At 41.8% G+C, this 21,049-nt stretch overlaps 1 protein-coding gene across 14 annotated transcripts in view; it reads left to right on the top strand.

Annotated features, from left to right (window-relative positions):
- Positions 1-21,049, top strand: part of RHOBTB1 (Rho related BTB domain containing 1) — a 116,678-nt gene that overhangs the window by 43,762 nt on the left and 51,867 nt on the right. For 8 of the 14 annotated variants that reach the window (XM_045783414.2, XM_087863088.1, XM_045783416.2 and 5 more), the window contains one exon: positions 12,410-12,460. The exons of 3 other annotated variants lie outside the window; for them this stretch is intronic. The gene's annotated coding sequence lies outside the window, so the exon portion shown is untranslated. Of the gene's footprint in view, positions 1-6,427; positions 9,611-10,014; positions 10,290-12,409; positions 12,461-21,049 lie in introns of those variants that run through there. 3 more of the 14 variants (XM_045783419.2, XM_045783417.2, XM_045783422.2) reach the window with 3 other exon arrangements.

Raw genomic sequence — 21,049 nt, forward strand, 5'->3', positions numbered from 1 at the left:
AGTTAGCTACATTTTAGTAATGAAGCTTAATAAAATCATAATATAATGGAATACATTAAAATAAATTTAAAGCCTCAATTATAGTGGATAGAAGTGTTTCCTTTATCATTCAGAAGACCCTTCAGGGGCGCCTGGGTGGCACAGCGGTTAGGCGTCTGCCTTCGGCTCAGGGCGTGATCCCGGCGTTATGGGATCGAGCCCCACATCAGGCTCCTCTGCTATGAGCCTGCTTCTTCCTCTCCCACTTCCCCTGCTTGTGTTCCCTCTCTCGCTGGCTGTCTCTATCCTGTCGAATAAATAAATAAAATCTTTAAAAAAAAAAAAAAGAAGACACTTCAATATCTCCCAGTGCCTCAGTCCCTCATTATCGTATAGTATGCAAGAGTGCAAATTTACGAAGACTACCAGAGTGTCTTTTGTGTGCCTCATGTTTCTATTTATAAACTATTGTGCAGGATACATATGCCTGTTTCATCCATTAGCCACCTCAAATGTGTTATTGAGAAAAAACATCAAGTCCAGCAATAATCTCACAGTACAAACAGTACTGCTTATAAGAGCAGGAGTTTTTGTTTTATAGAAAGTAGAACTACCTATATTCACAGTAGATGATATATCACCTTTTTAAAAAGAGGTATTGGGGGTGCCTGGGTGGCTCAGTTGGTTAAGCATCTACCTTTGGCTCAGGTCATGATCCTAGGGTCCTGGAATGGAGCCCCATGTCGGGCTCCTTGCTCAGCAGGGAGTCTGCTTCTCCCTCTGACCCTACCCCTGCTTGTGTGCTCTCTCTCTCTCTCTCAAATAAATAAATAAAATTAAAAAACAAAAACAAAAAAAATTAAAAGAGGTGTTGTTTGGATTGGACCCCACACAAATACCAATGTCCCTTTAGGTGCCATGTAACTTAGAGAAAGGAGTGAGGGACACAGGGTCTTCAACAGGGATTCCAGATTGGCCAAAAATTAGGAAGAAGCATTGCTTTCAAACTAATGAATTGTTATGTATAGAGCTTATTCCCCCACTAGATAGATGTGGATATTTAAACATCAAGGAATACTCTTCACTTGGCAATTGAGAATGATATGCTCACTAGGAGCCTAGTCCCTGCCTTATCTGTATTACCCATATATTTAAATCAGACTTCATAATCAAATCATCTGTTAAAATGGGCTGGGGTTTTTTCTGCATAACCTTCCCCTCTTATCTCATCAACCTGACATTGCTGGCGCAAGGTGAAACCATTATAGCACACACTTGTTCCATTAGGAAGTAGAGCAATAATTTAATTTCAAGAAATATCAAGAAATGAGCTAGAGATTCCATTGTATATTTTTCCATAAATTATGTGCTTTCTATGCCATGGTAGTAGTGAGAACATATCTCTCACAGACAACTGACCCCCAGGTGTTGGCTGTCTTGTCAAGGACCCCATGAATCCTGAAGTTGTCATCTCATAAAGATGAGCTCTTTTCAACTCTCCTCAACCTTTAGCCTACCAGGGGTGTCTCAAATACAAAGGGTTGAGGTAGTGTCCCTGAGTTTGATGTCAGAGTTTAAGAGAAGCTGTAGCCCATCAGTGTTCCAATCACACAATGCAATGTCCTACGTTGTAATCAGCATTACTTTGGATGAATAAGGAATCCTAAGTGTGAAGTGCTAATTATATGAAAGTAGAATCCTTCTCTATCAGGAGTTCCTATTTTATTTTTTTTTAAGATTTTATTTATTTATGTGACAGAGAGACAGCCAGCGAGAGAGGGAACACAGCAGGGGAGTGGGAGAGGAAGAAGCAGTCTCCCAGCGGAGGAGCCCGATGTGGGACTCGATCCCAGAACTCCGGGACCACGCCCTGAGCCGAAGGCAGACCCTTAAGGACTGTGCTACCCAGGCACCCCAAGAGTTCCTCTTTTAAAATGAATAATACTGGGGCACCTGGGTGGCACAGCGGTTGAGCGTCTGCCTTCGGCTCAGGGCGTGATCCCGGCGTTATGGGATCGAGCCCCACATCAGGCTCCTCTGCTATGAGCCTGCTTCTTCCTCTCCCACTCCCCCTGCTTGTGTTCCCTCTCTCGCTGGCTGTCTCTATCTCTGTCAAATAAATAAATAAAATCTTTAAAAATAAATAAATAAAATAAAATGAATAATACTTAAATAGGGGTTTGACCTCTGGCGAGTGACCTGATCTTTATGGTCCTCAGTTTCCTCTTCTATAAAATGGGGAGGGCAGTGGTACCTCCTTCATAAAGTCATTGTAAGGTGTTAATGTGAGTGTGAAAGCATTTCCCACCCACACATAGTGGGTTCTTACTCAATACTGACTAATATAATTATGGATTAAAATGTCTGGTGGCGATCTTGGAGTTTATTACTAGTATTTGTGCACACTAGTACCTTCCCTGTTTATTACACTTTAATCTTTGCAAACCGTTTTCATGATCTCAAAGTGCCTTTTCAATGTAATATTGGCAGTGATGACAGTGGAACAAATGAAACCATGAAGGGCAGTTTTCCCTCAAAATTGAAGCTTTTTCATAAGTAACATAGATGCCTGTATATGTGAGCAGTTGGAAGTTAGAACTAATAACGTGTCTTGTACAACTTTATCATTCACCATTATTAAAAATCATTCACTGTGGGCTTTCTTGCCCACACTGCTGTTCAAGCTCTGTGGGGATGGAAACATGATGACCCTGTCATGCCCATCATCACCACCTCAGTTTTTTTCTAGGATGGACACAAGGATGGGAAGTGAGATTTTGTGCCTGACCCCAGGAGTCCTCGGCTTATGTTTACAAGCTAAGGAACTGGGCTCCATCAATATTGATCTTAACCTGTTTAACTGCTTATATCACTCACATGTGATACAGTTAACTACTTGTCCATAAAGGGGAGTTTACCAAGTGGTAAATTAGAGGTCATGTGAAATATGACGGTAAACATAAATATTTACAGAACTCAGGAGAGACTTGGTTGTGTGCACGAAGACAGATGTTCTCATCTCCAGGGAAAGGAGTCAGCTCCTTGGTGCTTTCAGATAAGGAACCATTATGAAAAGGCGACTAACGCTAACTAAGGAAGCCTCTATGATTCAGCTTTTTTCTAGGGGCTGACTGGTGCGTCGCCCTCCAGGTTACTGGTGTTTCTCAAAAAAAAAAAAAAAGTATTCCTTTTAAAGTGGTATCTATACATATGTTAGTCTACTGTGCACTGAATTACCTCAGAATAGTTACTTTCACATGGTCTGACGATCAGGGTTAGCATTCTGGGTTAGAAAGAATTCTGGTCCCCCCTCTACTCACAGAGCAAGTCACCCTCTAGGAAACTTCATTTCCCCGTCTCCCATACTTGAGATAATAATTCTCAAGCTTGTCATGAAGATTAAGTGACATGTATATTAGAGATGCTGGGTAAGCAGGAAAATGTGATATGCATATAGGTGGAATTATTCTTCTGAAATGGTCTCTGTGTGTGTGTGTGTGTGTGTGTGTGTGTGTGTGTGTGTGTGTGTGTAGCCCGTTTATTTTTCTCGTTTCTGCATGTAGTTTAGCTCACTTCTACAGTGGGAGAAAATGCAGCAATTGCAAGTCACTGGCAGAGCAAAAACGTCAAGTCTCAAATATTACACTTTCTACCTTATAGAGAGAATTTGGCGGAGGCTATTATGTATAATACTGACAGTCAGCACTTGGGAAATGAGTTGCAGGAATGATATAGTTCCTCTATGATTGATCTTTGGTACTCACAAATCAAGGGATACACCGTGGGGTACAGTATTTTTAAACAGTCTCCTAATGAGTCCATTTTCACATTTACTCGTTTGTGTAGAGCTTCATACTTTACATTTTCCACAAACATTTTTTCACTTAGTCCTCTTAACAACTTTGTAGAAAGTTATGATTCTTAGCCTCATTTTATATAAGGAACTTTGAGGTGCAATGGATTAAAGGACTAGCACAGAATTATGTGGCTTGTTAGTGGGAGAGCCAAAATACAATTCTATTTTCCTACTGTTTCCACTACCTTGAATGTGTGTTTGGAATTTTTTTGGTTTTAAGGTTTTGGGGTTTTTTTTTTTTTTTCACTTGTTTCATGAAAAGAAACACAGTTTGGTATTTTTTGTATGAAACCGTTGGTCAGGCAAGATAGCCTTAAATATGCTATGATACATAAATCTTGTCATTTATTTTTAATTAAGTAAAGTTGAAGTCTAGCATTAACACCTTTTTAATATCAGGAATACAGCTTATTCCTGAAACAAATGTCCCTTTCACATGCAGATTTTTTATCATAGTTCTACTTTTAAAAAAATCAAAGATACACATTGTGCATTAGACTGTTGTGTTTTTCTTCTTTCTAGAGGTATGATATATATGTTTTCATATTTTTATGAAAGAATCATACTTTTACTTTAAAAATAATATTTTACTTTAAAAAATCAAAGATAAACATTGTGCGTTAGTTTGTTGTGTTTTTCTTCTTTCTAAAAGTATGACATGTTTTCCAGTTAGTAACACCATACTAAACAAAGACATGTAGATAACCATAAAAGCTGTTTACTACCTCCTCATACACATGCTGAGCTAGACCAGTAGAACACCATCTTGGTAAGAGAAATTTTGACAGGAAGAAGAAGGTAGTTAGATTTGTGGAGCTTGCAAAATCACATTTTTACCAAACTCACCCCAACCCAACAGAAAACCTAATGAATGGATCTATACAGAAAGGATCTTTTTTTAAAGATTTATTAATTTATTTTAGGTAGAGCATGTATGAGCAGGTGGAGGGGCAGAAGAAGAGGCAGAAGGAGAGAAGTGGACTCTCTGCTGAGCATGGAGTCCTACTCGGGGCTCAATCTCAGGACCCTGAGATCATGACCTGAGCCAAAATCAAGAGCTCGATGCTTAACCCACTGAGCCACCCAGGCGCCCCCACACAGATTTTTATGCAAACCGGCACAAATACATTTAACATACTACAAGAAAAGAATACCTTTGTGTAGATGCCCAGCACAGAGTCTATATCTATCAGTGCCTGGTAAAATAGTAACTCCAATAAGAAAAACCTTTTTGCCATCACAGAACAACAGTATTTAATGCTTCTACCTTTAAAAGGGTAATCACAAAAATTCCAAGATTAGATCCACTAGATTATGTTGAGTATTCATCTATTCATCTGTCCATCTCTCTATACTTTCTAGATCTATCTATCCTTTAATGGTGCTTTAGAAAAGTTTGTCATAAAAACTAAATCAGGACTGACAGTGGTAACTGGACTACAAACTCAAGGCTAGGAGTTCATTTCCACTTGTAGTTTTCAGGTAAAGAACATCTCTTCCAGTTGATTTCCATAGCCAAGATTGGCTCAGATTTCCCCAAAACGGTGAACAGAAAATAGAAGCTTCAGAGATCTCCAGAGTTTGGTAACACCCAAGATCAATTCCCAAGCAGTCAAAAACCACACAGCTTAGCCACTTGGGCTTAAGGGTTTTCAGTATCTTACCCAGATGAAAAAGCTATGAACACACAGATTAACGCAAAGCCTGCCTGTAGTATTTGGGACAGAAAGCGATCTTGATGGCAGGTGCTTCCATGTTGTGGAAGCTGGGGAAGCTGGGGAAGCGCCCCTCCCCTCCATATGGAATGCTGGACAACATCTGGCCCCAGAGCAGTCGGACATCTTGGAGAAGCCGCTACTCTGGCAGAAGCACCAGAATTCCTGAATACAAGGAAAGGTCTCAGGAGACACAGAGGTCCCAGGAGGGTCAGATCATTTCCTTTTGGGGCCTTCAACGCTTAGCATGAATGAAGAGCGACAGAACAGAGTCAGTCTTACCTGCCTGTCCCCAGCCTTTCCGGCGACCCAGCTGCCTGGCGGTGGGTGTCAGAGCCGCAGTTCTAGGGCTGGCACGCAAGACGATACGTCCAAGCAAGTCACCGCTAAACCACTGCTTGAGTCCAGGGCCCAGAGCCCTTTTTGTGCTCTGGAGTCCAGAAGCGTTTCTTTAAAAGCCAGAAAACCCCAAAACTGATGACCAGCAGATCGACTTATACCACCAGCCACTGCATCTTTACGGTGCCACAGTTGTTGGCTGTTACGAAAGCCGCATGGTAACGCCAGGAATCTGCTCCAACAGCTATTTTTTAACATCTTTCTACCAAACGCATCATCTGTAGTTGAAACCAGGCACATGGATGGGCTGATTCTCTCCCACGTGCTCAAGCCTTGGTAGTACCTGGCCGTGAAAATTCTCAGTAATACCTGGAACTCGCCACCCAGGAAACTCTCCCCTAAACAGCCAACAACAACACCAAATTTTACATCCACGGAGGAAGAGACCGCCCCCGCAACGCGGTCCTTCTCTCTGGTGCCTCTGGCCTCACGCAGCTGCCTCTCCAGGCCTAGGTGCCCGGAGGCGCAGAGGAGCGTCTGCGCCTGCGCGGAGGCGGGGCCTTGGCCCCTTGGGCTGCAGCCACGTGCTGGCCGTTCTGTGGGCATCTGTTACCCACGGCTGAGATGCGGGTTTATAAAATAATCCTGAAAAGGCTCTCTCTATAGGAGTTTCATGTAAGTACTTGAGGATGCTTTATGTATCTGAGAATATTCTCTATAAAACTCATGGCAACAGAAATGTTGAACAAATGATTGAATTGAAAATAGAATTATCTTGCGGTCGTCTTTAATTTGCAATTTTAAAATTCTATGATCCTAGAATACATTTTTGAAAAAACTCTAAAAACTCAATAGTACAAAAAAAAAAAGTAATAATCCAATCAGAAAATAGGCCAAAGACATGAACAGATATTTCAGCAAAGAGATATGGATAGCAACAATGAACACGAAAAGATGTTCAAAATCATTGGCCATTAGGGAAATGAAAATTAAAACAATGAGTTTTCCCTACAAAATTACTCAACAAGTGAATTTAAAAAAAATAGTGATAACACCAAATGGTGAGAATGTGCAGAAACTAGACCTCTCGTACATTAGTAGTGGGAATGTTTATGGTACTCTGGAACATAGCTTGACAGTATCTTAGTATATGACCCAATAATTGTATTCTTTGGCATTCATCCCAAAGAAATAAAGACTTGTGTTAATACAAATATCTATGTACAGGAAGAGTTATTGGTAATAGCAAAATACTGGAAACAAACATCCTTCAATAGGCAAATGGATGAACAAACTCTGGTACATCCATGTAATAGAAATTTACTCAGTAATAAAAAGGATCGAGCTAGTGATAACAAGCAACTCCCTGGATAAACTTCAAGGGCATTATGCTTAGTTAAAACAACAACAACAACTGTATGCTCCCTACTAATATAACAGTTTCAAAATGGCAAAACTCTGGAGATGGAGAACAGATTAATGTTGGGGGAGGCAAATACAAAGAGGATAGCATGTGGAAGTTCATTTGTGATAATGGAACAGTTCTGTGTCTCAACTGTGGGAATTTTTTTTAATCCTATGACTTTGTAAATATTTACCATAAAAGCCGGTCATAAGTTTCTACACTGCTTTTGTGCAATACAATCCCAAAAGTGTTTAAATACACACTGTTGGTTTAATTCAGCTTAAGTACCAATTTTGAATATTTATTAAAAGCTAATAGCATTGATTGTATTAGTATGCAACAATTTTAGTATACGAATGTGGATTCTTTTATGGCAATAACAAGAACAGGAATACATTCATGGCAGTGACTCAGGATTCTTTGTATTGTTCCTTTTCTCTCCTTTCCTACTGGCATAATATAGTCTATACCTTTTGCTCATTTTCTCCCACTTTTCCAGAATCAGGGGTTTTATGTGTAAAATTTGGGGGCTACAAAGCACCATTAAGGCAATCTCTTCCTCAGATCACTATTCCTGTTTGGAAGGACTTTCTAGAACAGTGACTTTTCCTCTGCCTTATCTGAATTACCATTTACACCAGTTTATTTTCCTGAAAGTTCTTCCTATCAGTTTCCCTCAGATCGAGGCATCAGACTGGGTAGTTCTATGATGACTGTTTGTTCTTTGGGCCCTATAGAAGAAGCATCTTCTGAAGGACCTGAGCCTCGGTGCCTCCTGGGGATGGATGGCAAATGGTAGCCTGCCAACTTGGTATTTGTATAGGTGTCTTTCTGGCCCTAGCAACTGCCTGCTGCTTAAGAATGACGCTTAACTCTTTTAATTTATAACTGAGGAAATGAAAGTGAAGAAAGGCAGGATGTCAAAAAACAGGTTAGTGATAAAAGAAGGCTTTGGCACAAGCTAACACAGGTGCAAATGCAGCTGTCAAAATCTCAAAAACAAAATTTACTTCTGCATGCCTCAGTTTCTCATATATAAAATTGTTATGATGATAATACCATCTACCTCATCAGTTGTCGTATTAATTGAGAAAATTATTTTAAACCTCCTAGACCATTGCCTACCGTATATGAGCTCCACAATACACGTTCATTCTGTTTCTTTTGAGTTTCTACCCTATCTCTTAGACCCCAGGGCAGTTTGAAGAGAAATAGCTTGCAATAAAAAGGGCTGATTGCTAGGAATGAACAGGGTTAATTAACTTTTCCCAAGAAATGTGTTCCTGAAAAGAATCTGTATTGATTAAACCTTTCAAGAAGGGGTCACTTTTAAATAGACTAAGGAAGTTTGTTTTGTGCCAAGTAAATTATCGCCCCCTCATGTCTCTGTCTTGAAGTTCTTAGAGTAGACCCCCATACTTGACTTTTCACTACCCTCTCTTCTGGGCATCAAAGATTATGAACCAGTAACTCCATTTCCAAAGACAGTTCAATGGGGATGGCTTAAACAAAACAGGATGCCCTTAAAAGGCTCCGTTTCTCCCAGCCCTTCAGCATCTCAGAAACATAGTACCTGAGAACTTCTTGGGGACTAAGGACACATTTTTGCCCTCTTTGTATCCCCTTGGTACGCAGCCGCCTCCACACAGATTTATTAAATGAATGAATTCCTTAAGGTAGCTGAACACATAGATACCTTTATCCCCCAGTCCCCTCTTTTTATAGGCTGGGGGTGAGGGCAGTTTAAGGGAGTTGAATGCACACTAATTTCAGCAGGCTGACTGAAAGCTGCTTGAGGGCCGGGACAAGGCTGGCTTTGCGCATTGTCACTTTCTTGAAGCTTGACAGGATACCTAACATACTGTGGGCACACAATAAGTATTTGTTCTGTGAATGCATACAAACTACCTCTGGTCCTATCCTCAGAGGTCATAGTCAGCCTAGAAGAGCAAGAAAAGTTCACCAGGAGGGATGGACTGCCCTGGGCTTTCAAGAATTCTGACAACCCACGAGCACCCAAAGCCAATTTCACTTCCTCTCTCAGCCATTTGCAGGAGGTTGTAAATCCCCTCCTTCCTCGGGTGGGGGGACAGCCAGGTCGTGCTTACGCCCCCTGCGGGGACCCCAAGTCACAGAAGAAGGTAACCCAGAGGGGGGAGCCCGCCTGCACGTGCAGCCTCCCAGGAGAGGAGGAGGCTGGGCTAACGCAGTACTTAGTCAGCAGCTGGGCTCGCTTTTGAAACAAAAGCCAATGTCCTCCCTCGGAGTCCGCGGCCGGTCAGCTCCTAGGGGGAAGAAAGCCATGCTGCCCAGCCGGTTAGTGGCCCAACTTACTTTTCCAGAGCCTGGGACAAAGGGCCAGCAGTTGTACGGGTGTGGGTGGGACGCCGGGGATAGGGACGGGGGCCCAGATCGCCCTGACCCGACCCTCCCGGCCGCCTGAGAGAAGGGTCGGGGTCTCCCGCGCTCCGCGCATGTTCTTCCCGGGCAGTCCGCCTCCCAGCGCCAGGCCCCCCGGGTCTGCGTAAAGCTGAGGCACCTTTGCCACCGGCGCCCCAGCGCACAGACACACCAGGCCCCGGTTTCATGAATGAAATCCAATCGTGTGGATATAAATAGCCGCGAAGGCTGCTAACGTCACAGTGCGAGCGGCGGCCGCCACGGCGGCGGAGCTCGGGGCCGGGCGCTCGGTTCCGCCCGGCTGGCCCGCCTGGGAGCGGGGTGGGGGCAAGAGAAGAAGGGGAGGGCCGGGGTGGGAAAGGGCGAGCCCCTCTCCCCCGGACGGGAAGAGCGGCCGCGGCGCTGGGCGAGCCCGAAAGGCGAGGCAGTGCCATGCTGCCTTTGTGCAAAGTTGGGCGGCGGGCGGCACGCGGCGCGCAGGGGTCCCGCACACCCGCGACCGCGCGCAGTCGTGGCTGCTGCTGAGTGGCGGGGACCCCCCCGCTCCCCCCAACCCTTAAAGGCGGAGAGAGCTCGCGTCTCGCTCGGCTTCAGGGTAGGTTTTGTGTCGTGAATGCGCTATGGTATGAAACTTATTCTTCGAGCAGCCGCGGAGCCCCCACCGCCCGGGCCCCCAGCGGGTGGCGTGTGGGGGCCCCGAGCCGCGCCACGCGGCCAGCAGCGTCCCGACAGAGAGTTGTGGGACCGAGCTGCTGGGGGAGCCGCCCTCGCCTCTCGGCGAGGCCGGGAACCCTCGCATCAGAGGCAAGCAGAAGAGATTTCTAGGAGCGCCCGCACAGCCGCACCCCTTCTTGGAGCTGAGAAAATGTACAACAGGCACCCTTAGCGGGCTGGCTGCGCCAGGGAGGGGGTGGTGCCGCGTCGGCAAGAGGGCTCTTTTCCTTCGAAGAACAGTGGTGGGAAGCCGGAGGACCCGAAAAGGTGGATCGCTCGTCCCTTAAGCGCTTGCAGCCCCTTGAGAGTTGACTGGTCAGCCCACAGTTTGGCGCTCCCCACCCCCAACCCCGTGTCTATGGAGTCTGTTGTGAGTTGCTGTGACAACAGTAGGAGCGGCCATGAGGGGCTTGCAAAACACCTTACCTTGTCTCTGTGTGCTCAGCTTTTGGGGAGAACAATGGGGTGAGGGTGGAGAAGGGAGATGTTGCAGACAAGGGAATCCAACCCCCTCTCAAAAAAAAAAAAAAAAAAGGAAGTGGAAGGGGAAGGAAGGCACAACTATGCAAAAATATATCATTAGATCCTACTTTTAGCTGCGCCTTTTCTATCCTCAACAGTATCAAACATCTCAACTGCGGAGCAATGTCAATATTTAGACTTGGACAAGCCAGAAAGTTAGAAGGGAGCGCCAAGCGCAGGGTTTTGACTTGGCTTTGCACGTCAGCACACAAGCTGTGCCTTTCGAGCTGACTGTACACATTTGCTGGGGGGAAAAATGCATGAAGGTTGATATATATACAAAGGCACCCAGACCTAGGAAACTGTAGGAAGTTAAGACCTGAAGAGTTGCCTTGACTTTGAACTCCCCCCCCCCCCCCCCACCTGGGCTGTTCAGGCAGTTCTGTTGGACCCCAGCCAGAGGCTGAACTTGAGGTTTCTCTAGTTTGGGGCTCCCCCCCTCCTCAACCAGGGTTGTGCTGTGTATTCTACGCTGTACTGTGTATCATCTCTAAACTGAAGACAATAATGTTATCAGTAGTTTTCATGTTTGTATAAAGTCCTCTCACTATCAGCAGATATAAATAGCCAATAGGCTGTGTTTGTGTGACCTCCGGCAAGCTCTAGGCTTTTCTAAACATACATTGATAAGTTTGTTTACAAACACTGTTTAGAAATTTGGAATTACATTTCCTTTCCAATAACTTTGTAGATGCCTAAGAGTCACTGGTTGCTAGAAAATAAACACAAGTTCTCTTCAGTATAAAGAATGTCTGACCGCTGCTCTGCAGGTGGGGTAGGCAGTAAATTATTGTATTGGGTTGACTCTGAGGTTCCTGGATCATATTTAGACATACTGGTGGGAAAGGGGTTTAACCAGTTCCGCCCAGTGTGGAAGACTTTGAAAAATCATTGGGAAGCAATAAAATCATGGTCAGCATTCTCCTAAACTTGCCCATTGGTTGTTATTTTCCCAAATTTTGAAAGTAGTGTAAATTTAAGTACATAGGGCTGTGTGTGATCGCAGAGGTGAATATGGAAACACAGGTAATTTGATGCCATTGTCTCAATAGCACAACTTGTAACTACAAAAATATAATTTAATAGGAAAATGTAGAATTGTTTCATCTTTTTCCTATGGTATTGCCCCAAAATGTTATTTTGGAGGAGTAGTGTGTCAACTTGTATGAGTTCTGTATGGTAAAATGCCTGGAAGGTTCTCCTTGTTCCCATCCATGGGTTTAGGCGAAGTGCTTTTTTTGTGTCATCCCCAAATGTTCAGAAATATATTTTCACAAATGCTACAAAATGTTAACCTAGCTATTTCAGGATATATTTGACCCAAAGAAATGCCACTTGAACACTGGCATTTAGCAAAAGTAAAGCAGATTCTGCCCTTAGGGGGTGGAGGGGAGAAAATTGTGTGTTGAAAATTGTAGTGGCTTCTCATGTGCTCCCGGCCAGCAGTAGGACTTACAAGTGTTTCTCTCTTTTATGTAGGTAAGTCCAGCTGTGAGCAGGGTGTTCTATTCTTCGCTTCCAGAAAGCCAGGTCAGTGTCTCGGGGCAAACCCATGACTGTAGATTGATGACATTTTGTGTCTAATTCTGAGCATGGATTTCAGAACAGGTTTCTCAGTCATTTGTCTTAAAACAATTTCTTTACCATTTTTTCATGGACTCAGTTATGAACATCGCAAGTTCAGTAATTAATAAAATTATTCTCTTTACTCTGTAAGTAAAATGGTACTAAAATGGACCTTGAATCGGTTTGTACTTGAGGACTGTTTTGGAGGGGTGGGGATCAAAGGGTTGCCAGACTCACTGAGGGTGCTGGGGATCTGGGTGCTTGATAATTAAGGTTTTCCTTCTATCCTAATCTTAGCATTCTAGAGCTGAAAGAAACTTGTTGTAATAATAGCTCATATTTTTTTTAGCATGAACCAATGTGTTGCATTCTTTACATTTATGTTCTCATTCTGCATAAAAAAAAAAAAAAAAAAAAAAACCTGTGAGGTGAAACTACTCTCTTGATCCCCAAAAGACAGGTAAAGAACTGGAAGTTCAGAGAGGTTAGATAATATATTCAATTCCTACTTCTAGGAAATGGAAGAAACAGGATTTTTTTTTTTAATCTGTCTCACACTAAAACCTAGACTTTCTAGTTGAAAAATTTTTCTCTAGTAGGGAAATTGGAGCCAAGAAAGGTTGAGTGAGTTGCCTAAGATAACTTGGTAATTACAGCTCATATAATAACATGAAATGACCCAACTGTTGCAAAAGAATAAATACCCTTCTCTTAAATAAAATGGTGTAATAGTAAGTATTCATGTGTACTTTCTGGCATAGCACTAAGATTTAAGAAAGTTTTTATCAGGAGATCTCTGGTCTTAAGGATCTTGCAAACAGATTTAAAAGCAAGATATTAAACATTCATGTATGAAAACTTAGAGGATAAATCAGATCATAGATGCCAAAAGGCTGAATTGGGAGGTCAGTGGTACATTTACAAGAAGTTCAGCATTTTCCACTCTGTGGGATTACTTTGCAATTCCATGTATGCGTGGAAAAAATTTCAAGCACATATTTTGTCTGAATAGATGATAAATGAGTGAGAGTTTAGGAAAAGACAGAAGGTAGAATTTCAACCCAACAGGGAGAGATTATGCAGTCATCTAGAACTGCTAAATTACAGTATCTCAAACTCAAAGGTGTTATTGCTTCAAAACCATTGTAACAAAATTGTGAGCTGTTTGAATTTGCACAGCGTCTTTGAGAAAGCATTACTATTTAGCATGATGCTTTACTCAATTACTTTTAGAACCTTAATTTGTCTAAAATGTGCCACGTAGATAAATTTGGATGCATAATAGATAAATCCCAACCAAAGTCCTGAAAATGACCAGTAAAGATTAAGCAGGACATTTTCAGTTTTTACCAGGATTGACAGCCTTCTCTTCCCATCTTGCCTACTTTTTGTAGAATAATTTCTAGCAGTTGTCAATCCGTCTTTGGGAGTATTATATAAAGGAGTAATAAAAATATGAAATGGGGAACAAATTAGTAAAGAAAACCTTAATACATCATCTTTTTAAAAATGTACTGATATCCCCAACTCAAGCTAATAGCCCTAAAAGCTTAATTAGCTAAGAGATACTTTTAAGCATTTAAGGGATTTTTATAAGCTGTCCTATAACAGCTTTGTCCTGTACAAGTTGTTCTACGGTGTATCATTACAGAGTGGATCACAAGAACACGGAAAGGATCCCATTGCCGGTTAAGACCTCACCATCGACTGATACTTAGTTAGCTGTGACAGTGCTATGTCATAAAAATATCAGTATAGCAACTATAAACCTGTAGTTATTTAAAAAGTAAAATTAGGGGCACTTGGCTGGCCCAGTCAGTAGAGCATGTGACTCTTGACCTCGGGCGCCTGAGTTCAAGCCCCATGTTGGGCACAGAATTTACTTTAGAAAATCTAAAAATAAATAAATAAAAAGTAAGATTACATTCTGAGTCATATGTTAGCAAGACCTTATAATTAGCATGTTATCCCTAATAATAATTTAAATAGCAATCGTTCGTTTGCTTTATTGGATTTCAGAAGGCTTTGGTTCATATGCTTGACCTATCTTGAAACATGGGTGGAAACACTTGAAATTATATTGTTCTTCACTCAGGAAGTTTGCCTGTAGAAAATAGAGGAATTTTTAAAAATCTTTTCTTTTGGTCTTCTTTTAGAAAACAGGCAGTTCAGTCACATTGTTTGAAGGCCTCACTCTGGCTTCATGTAATACGGTTCAAAGAGTACAGGTGATCTGAATTTGATTTTTGTGTTCATCTTCTTTTCTGCACTCAGGCTTCCCACCAACCTCACAACACCAAAACAAAACTTGGAGAAGGAAGGAAACTTAAGTCACAAAAAGTGGCTTATGTTGTAGAAAAGGGTAGGAGGAGGTGGGAGGTGGAGGGTAGGGAAGCTTTGCCGGGAAGGCCAAGAGGCAGTCACTCAAATGGATGGGATGTGTATGGACTGGTTAGTTATATGTCAACCTCTGAATTATTTTTTTTCATTTATAAACAAAGTCACCGCCTCCTCTTCCTGAAATCCTGTGTTTGTGCACATAGAGCAGAAATTGGGAAATAGGCAAATAAAGAAACTGACATGAACTGTGGGTATGACAGCCAGTCTTTCCACATGTCCCAAGACACTTCTGTCTCCAAATATTCCCCTCAGCTGTCCCATCAAGTACATTAGCGTGTCTCTGATAAGGCTCTGTCCACAAAGGAGTGAATTTGGAATTTTTACAAAGAAAGAAAGAGATCCCAGTAGATACAGAAAAAGCAATTACATTTCTCCACTCTGCACCTGTGTATTTATTGCATAGACCCAGGTTAATGCCACGTTCCCCATGCTAACGAGGCTACCATCTCAGGCTCCAAACCTCTGTGAAGTAAGTTCCTTTGAATTGTTACTCAACCATAGTCCAAACCCCTAATGAGCACTGGAATAACAATAACCAGCAATTATTATGCTCCTACTAGATGCCAGACATTTTACTGCTTTTCAACTAAAACTATCAATTCTAGTTTTGCGGAAGCAAAAAAAATGGAACTCAGATATGTTAAGTTCAAAGAGCTAACAGAAGGTAGAGCTTAGATTTGTACCCAGGTCTGCCTAAGAACTTGAACACATGTTTGCTTTAAATCAACTCCTGGAGGGCAGGGGGGAGAAACACTTTAAACCATTTCATTCCAGGTTATTTTTGCGGATGGTAGACACAGGAGTTAAATAATTATTCTTATGGGGTTTTTTGTTTTGTTTGTTTTGTTTTTGATCTAACTTGAGCCACATAGCAGGCTTGTCTGGACAAATTTTTTAACTCTCCAGGTCATTTCTAATATATTTTGACTGAAGTCAAATCTTACACAGTTGAGTCATGAAGGGTGGAATTATGCATCCAGAAAGGTCCTCAGAGATACTTAAGACAACCTCATGTAAGTGAAAAACCTGCCCCCCAGAGAAGGCATCTAGCTTACCCACTCTCGTGGTTAGTAATGGATGCAGCTGAAAGTGAACCCTGGTTCGAAGTCCTAGCCCAAGACTCGATTCTAGTACATAATACTGCCTGAAAAGTGCCAAGTCTTCCAAACCCTCCCATGTAGCCAAAATTACAACCATCAAGTATGAAATCCATCGGAAACCTAAGGTACATCCAGAAATGGGTGATAAGAGGACTCCTGCAGTGTAAAGATACAGTGGGCACCAAAAGAAACCTCACTTCTCTGCATTGATGCCAATGCAGAGCTGTCTTCCCGCTCACTCAAAGCATAGCCAACCCACTCCCATCTCTTCCACCTTGTGTTTGTGGACCCATCTGTTTTAATCAGTGTGGAGCTTTCCAATTTTGTCTATGGACCTCTGGCTTTTTACTAACTATGCGACAGAGAAGTACTTCTTAGCCTCATTTTTCTTGTCTATAAAGTGGACAGTATCAGGTCTCTTACGTAGATGTTATGAAATCACACACATAAAGCACATAGTTGGTGCTCAGTATAGGGGTCGTTCTCTTCTTCACCTTCCTAGAGTATTTCAAGGGGAAATGTTATCATTTTTCCCCTAAACGAACTAGAGTTGTTTGAATTCTGACACTGCAAGGGGTTGTTATAGTAACGTTTTTTCTTGGGTAAAAACGTGTCTAGTGGTCTCCTGGGGTCCCAGTGGCCCAGTCACAATTACATTGGTTTCCTTGGCACTCTAGGGTTGCCACGGCGTTCCGGAATTATTTTATTGCTTCAGTGTCTCCTGCAAAGTAACACCAAGCTCCTCTTGGAGATTTGTGGCTCTGGTTTCCTTGCAGACACTGGTGGAAGCTTCGAACATGTTTTCCACATAGACCCTTGCATCCCAGAGCAGCTACTCTATTTTGAGCCAAGTAACTAAGAAATACTTCCAGGGAGTATTATTGCCGGTAGAACATTCTGGCTTTCAATTTCAAAATAGGTGAGTCTTGCCTACTATCATTTCAGTTAACTCGAGCATGAGGTGCCGTCTGCTCTGGCCCTGTCTTTTCTTTCCGTCCTGTGTTGCTGACTAATCTATCGATAGGAAAAACATAAGCACTACAATTTCCCCTTTCCCCCTCAGCGCTTGATAACTACCCTGGCCTAAATTACATCTCTGGGAAGTGTTTCATCACACTCCTCTCCCCAGCTGCCACACTGTGTCATGTGGCACTCACTGCCCTGCTTCGGATTTTTGGAACCAAGTCTTTGGCAGCATGTCCTGTGCGTCACATACACAGAGGAAAGCCGCTGTGGTGTTTTTTTTCTCTTATTGTACTTTCTCTGAGGGGCCCAGGATCGCCTTTATTTTCCTAGTGGCACAGTCTCCCTTTCAGTGTTTGACAAAGGTAAATTGCAGAATGTATGTCCTTTTCTTCGGGTTTAGGGCTGGCAGTTACACATTGTCCCCTGTGCTAAGTGGCTGGACCGGGGCTAGCTGCATCAAGATTACCACCTGCTAGATTGCCCCTAACCTGAGGACTAGTCTCATATTGGTTATATAAATTTCAGTTCATACCGAGGAGTTTATTTGTAAAGCAGGGCTTCTCAGACTGGAATGTGCATACAGATCACCTGGGCGTCTTGATACAGTGCAGATTCTGATTCAGGAGTTCTGGGGTGGGACCTGAGACGCTGCCTTTCTCCCAAGCTCCCCGTCAATGCCAAAACGGCTGGTCTAAGGATCACGTTTTGAGTAGTGAAAGTCTAAAGTCTAGGTGTTACTGTAGCTTATGCTGAAACTCACGCCTTCCAGGCTGTAAGACTCCCACCTTATTTTGTTTGCTTGTTTCTTAAATCATAATAGACAGTCGTGGAATCTTACACATGGAAGGGCTGTACGTACACAGCCGTGTGCTAGTCAATCAAACAGCTCTCTGGGAAAAAAAGAATGCATTTATGTGCATACATAAGTCGATTATAAATTTTACTGACATAAAGAATGTATGTAGCATACACTTTGCAAATAAAAAAAAAAATAGACAATACCATAAAGCCAGTTGGGTTTTACGGAATGCTGGTTGGTTTTTGCTGAACCCTTTTATCCGTAACCTACCTGTGGTACACTTGATGAAGGGGTGTAATTCCCATATAAATACTTGCTGATATTTTCCATTATGTTAATGAGCAAGATAAAAGATATGTCAGAACCGTACTCATTTATCAAAGATACGAATAACTTCTCTGCCGAACCGGATAATAGCTTTTAAATAGTGTCAAGATATTTCCTTAAATGTACTATTCACAATGTCACAGCTCCACGTGTAACACACTTATAAGTTTAATCTGTGTTCTTAGCATTTTCTAACCTTAAGTTAAAACAAGCAACAGAACAACAAAGCAAGCCCTGAATTGTAGTGGTTGCCAGTTTCTGTGGTGTAAAGACTCCTATCACGGCCAATTTCAAGCTACCCTTGTGACTGAGTGTGGAGTTGGGGAAAGATGGCCCAGTAGCCCACTGCTGTGTAGTGTTTCCACCATACAGATAAAATTGGCATAAGTAACCTCAAAATGTAGGTAACAGTAAAATGGAATAAAATGATTAGAAAATGATGAGTTTTGAGCATTTCATACCTTTGTTTTTAGTATAATTTCCTTAAGCAAAACTTTATATAATTTAATTTTTAATACTGACCCTATTTTATTTATTTGTTTATTGAAGTACAGTGTAACCCAGTGTTACATTAATTTGAGGTGTACAACATAGCGACTTGACAACTCTGTACATTATGCTTTAACAGATTTGGAGAAATCCTGAAAATTTCACAACTAGTTCTCATGGGCTGGTGGGGGCTGGCTCCAGCACACCCCTGGGTGTAAATCATCCTGTTGAGTGATTCTCAGCCTTTGCTTTGCGTTGGAATACCCCAGGAAAACCGCAACCTACAGTCAGCAGATTTTTGTTAGGGCCTAGGAATCTGAATTTAAAACATTTTTGTTGACACGTATCTTATTAAAAGAAAAATACAAAAATCAGAAGTATATAACTTAAAAGAATTTTCACAAACTGAACATACCCACAAAACCAGTACTGACACACAGAAACAGAAAATCACAAGCACCCGGAAGCTCTTTTTAAATCCCCGTCCTGTCACTTCCCAACCAAGGTAACCACTACCTGGGCTTCTAAGACCGTGCACTCATTGTGCCTGCTTTTGAACGTTTATGCAAACAAAATCTCTTCAGTGTCTGCCTTCTTCCCCTCAATATTATGTTTGGGAGGCTTATTCATAATGTATGTAGCAGGATTCATCCATTTCACTATAGTGCCATGGAGTATCCCATTATGACTGGAACGCAATTTATTATTTATTTATCCATTGTACTACTGGTGGGTTGTTTCCAGCTGTTCGCTATTATGAATAGTGCTGTCAAGAATATTCTTGAGGTGCCTGGCTGGCTCAGTCGGAAGAGCGTGAGACTCTTGATCTTGAGGTCATGGGTTTGAGCCCCATGTTGGGTATAGAGATTACTAAAATAAAATAAATAAACCTTAGAAAAAAAGAATATTCTTATACAGGCAGCAGTATTTAAAGTAAAACTAAACAGATTCCCCCAGTGATTCTAAAAAGCGGCTGATCTCTTGACTGCCTTCTCTACAACTCCCCCTCCTCTCTTATTTCTCATATAATATGACCAAGGCGATTGATTCTTTTGTGTGAATGTAATTTTAGTACCATAAGCCACGAATCTGTGTGTTTCCATTCATTACAGTATGTTCTCCGGGCTCTTTTCAATTTACGTTCACCAACTCCCCCTTTCATCAAGACACCGGCTCTTATGGACTCTAAATAGGGATGAGGTTTGGCCTCGCATCAATAGCATGCAGGAATAATAGATACAGTGGAGATGCAGCCAAGGCTAAATTTGGCCACTGATCATTAAGGCTCCTGGAAAGAGGCTTCAAAGAAGGGGAATTGTTTCCCTTTGTGTATATCAAACAAAAATCAACAGTGAACCCTGAGAATATTTCCGATTCTAATATTTTTAAAAATCCATTTATTTGAAGTAGACCAGCAACCCTTGCCTGAAAGAGAACTGAAATCTCTCAAAGTCTGATGACTCGATCTGTAAAGATTAGAGACAGAGGTTTTCCCTTTGGCTTCTTCCTGTACCTGGTATTCGGCAGGTGTATTCTTGCTACATTGTTCTAGGTTGAGTGCCTATGTAGTTGTGTGTGGGGGGGGTCTATTGAGATGTTAGTTTCTTTGATTTAAGTCAAGGGAGCTGAATGACCAGATGATAATTGCTGATGAGTGGGATGGCTGCTCAGTATTAAAAGAAAGGTTCCTGGAGCAGGGCACTGAAAGGCACTTCATATAAAGCTCTCGAGGTATGCAGAGAGGAGGTAAAGAGTACACGTGAATTCTATATAATGAAGGAAGAATGTATTCTCACACACATAAATATTCTAGTGCCTGGTTGTCCTACCTCCCCGTCCTCACTTTTCTGTAAATGTTTTTGTTATGAAATTTCCCTTTGTTATTAAGGAAGAGATGGAATATATAGATAAAGAAAAAATCCATTTGTAACGCCAGTTGGCATTAATATTTGAATATTTCTCTATCCCAGATGTTATTGTGTGTAGTTAGGTACATAATTTTTAAGGAATGGTGTTATTCTCTGAATTCTTTCATCATCTTTTTTCATTCAAATGTTTATATGAATATATATGACAAAAAGTGTACTCCTATAACACATTTTTGTTGGCTATATACTCTCTATTATGTGGACATTTATTTTTGTGAGATTTTTAGCCAATCCCCCTCCACCCCCACATGGCTGGATTTCTAAAATTGTTTCCAATATTTTGTTTCCACAAATAGTGGTGTGATAACATTCCTTTCATGGAATCTTTTTGTCTACCCTAATTATTTATCTAGGAATAAAGTCTTATAATTGGATGGAAGTTATGGACATTTTAAAGTCTTTTGAGTGCCAGGTGCACTCCAGAATAATGGTATTATTTTCCACAAACAGTGCCTCATTCTACTTTTTAAAAATGTACAATCTTTCATGTAATAACTCCTACCTAGAATTAGAGGGTATAGGAACATGTCCTGAAATTATTAGC

Source organism: Ursus americanus, chromosome 6 (genome assembly GCF_024610735.1).
Source record: "Ursus americanus isolate L20-20 chromosome 6, mUrsAme1.1.p, whole genome shotgun sequence".
Lineage (NCBI taxonomy): Eukaryota > Metazoa > Chordata > Mammalia > Carnivora > Ursidae > Ursus > Ursus americanus.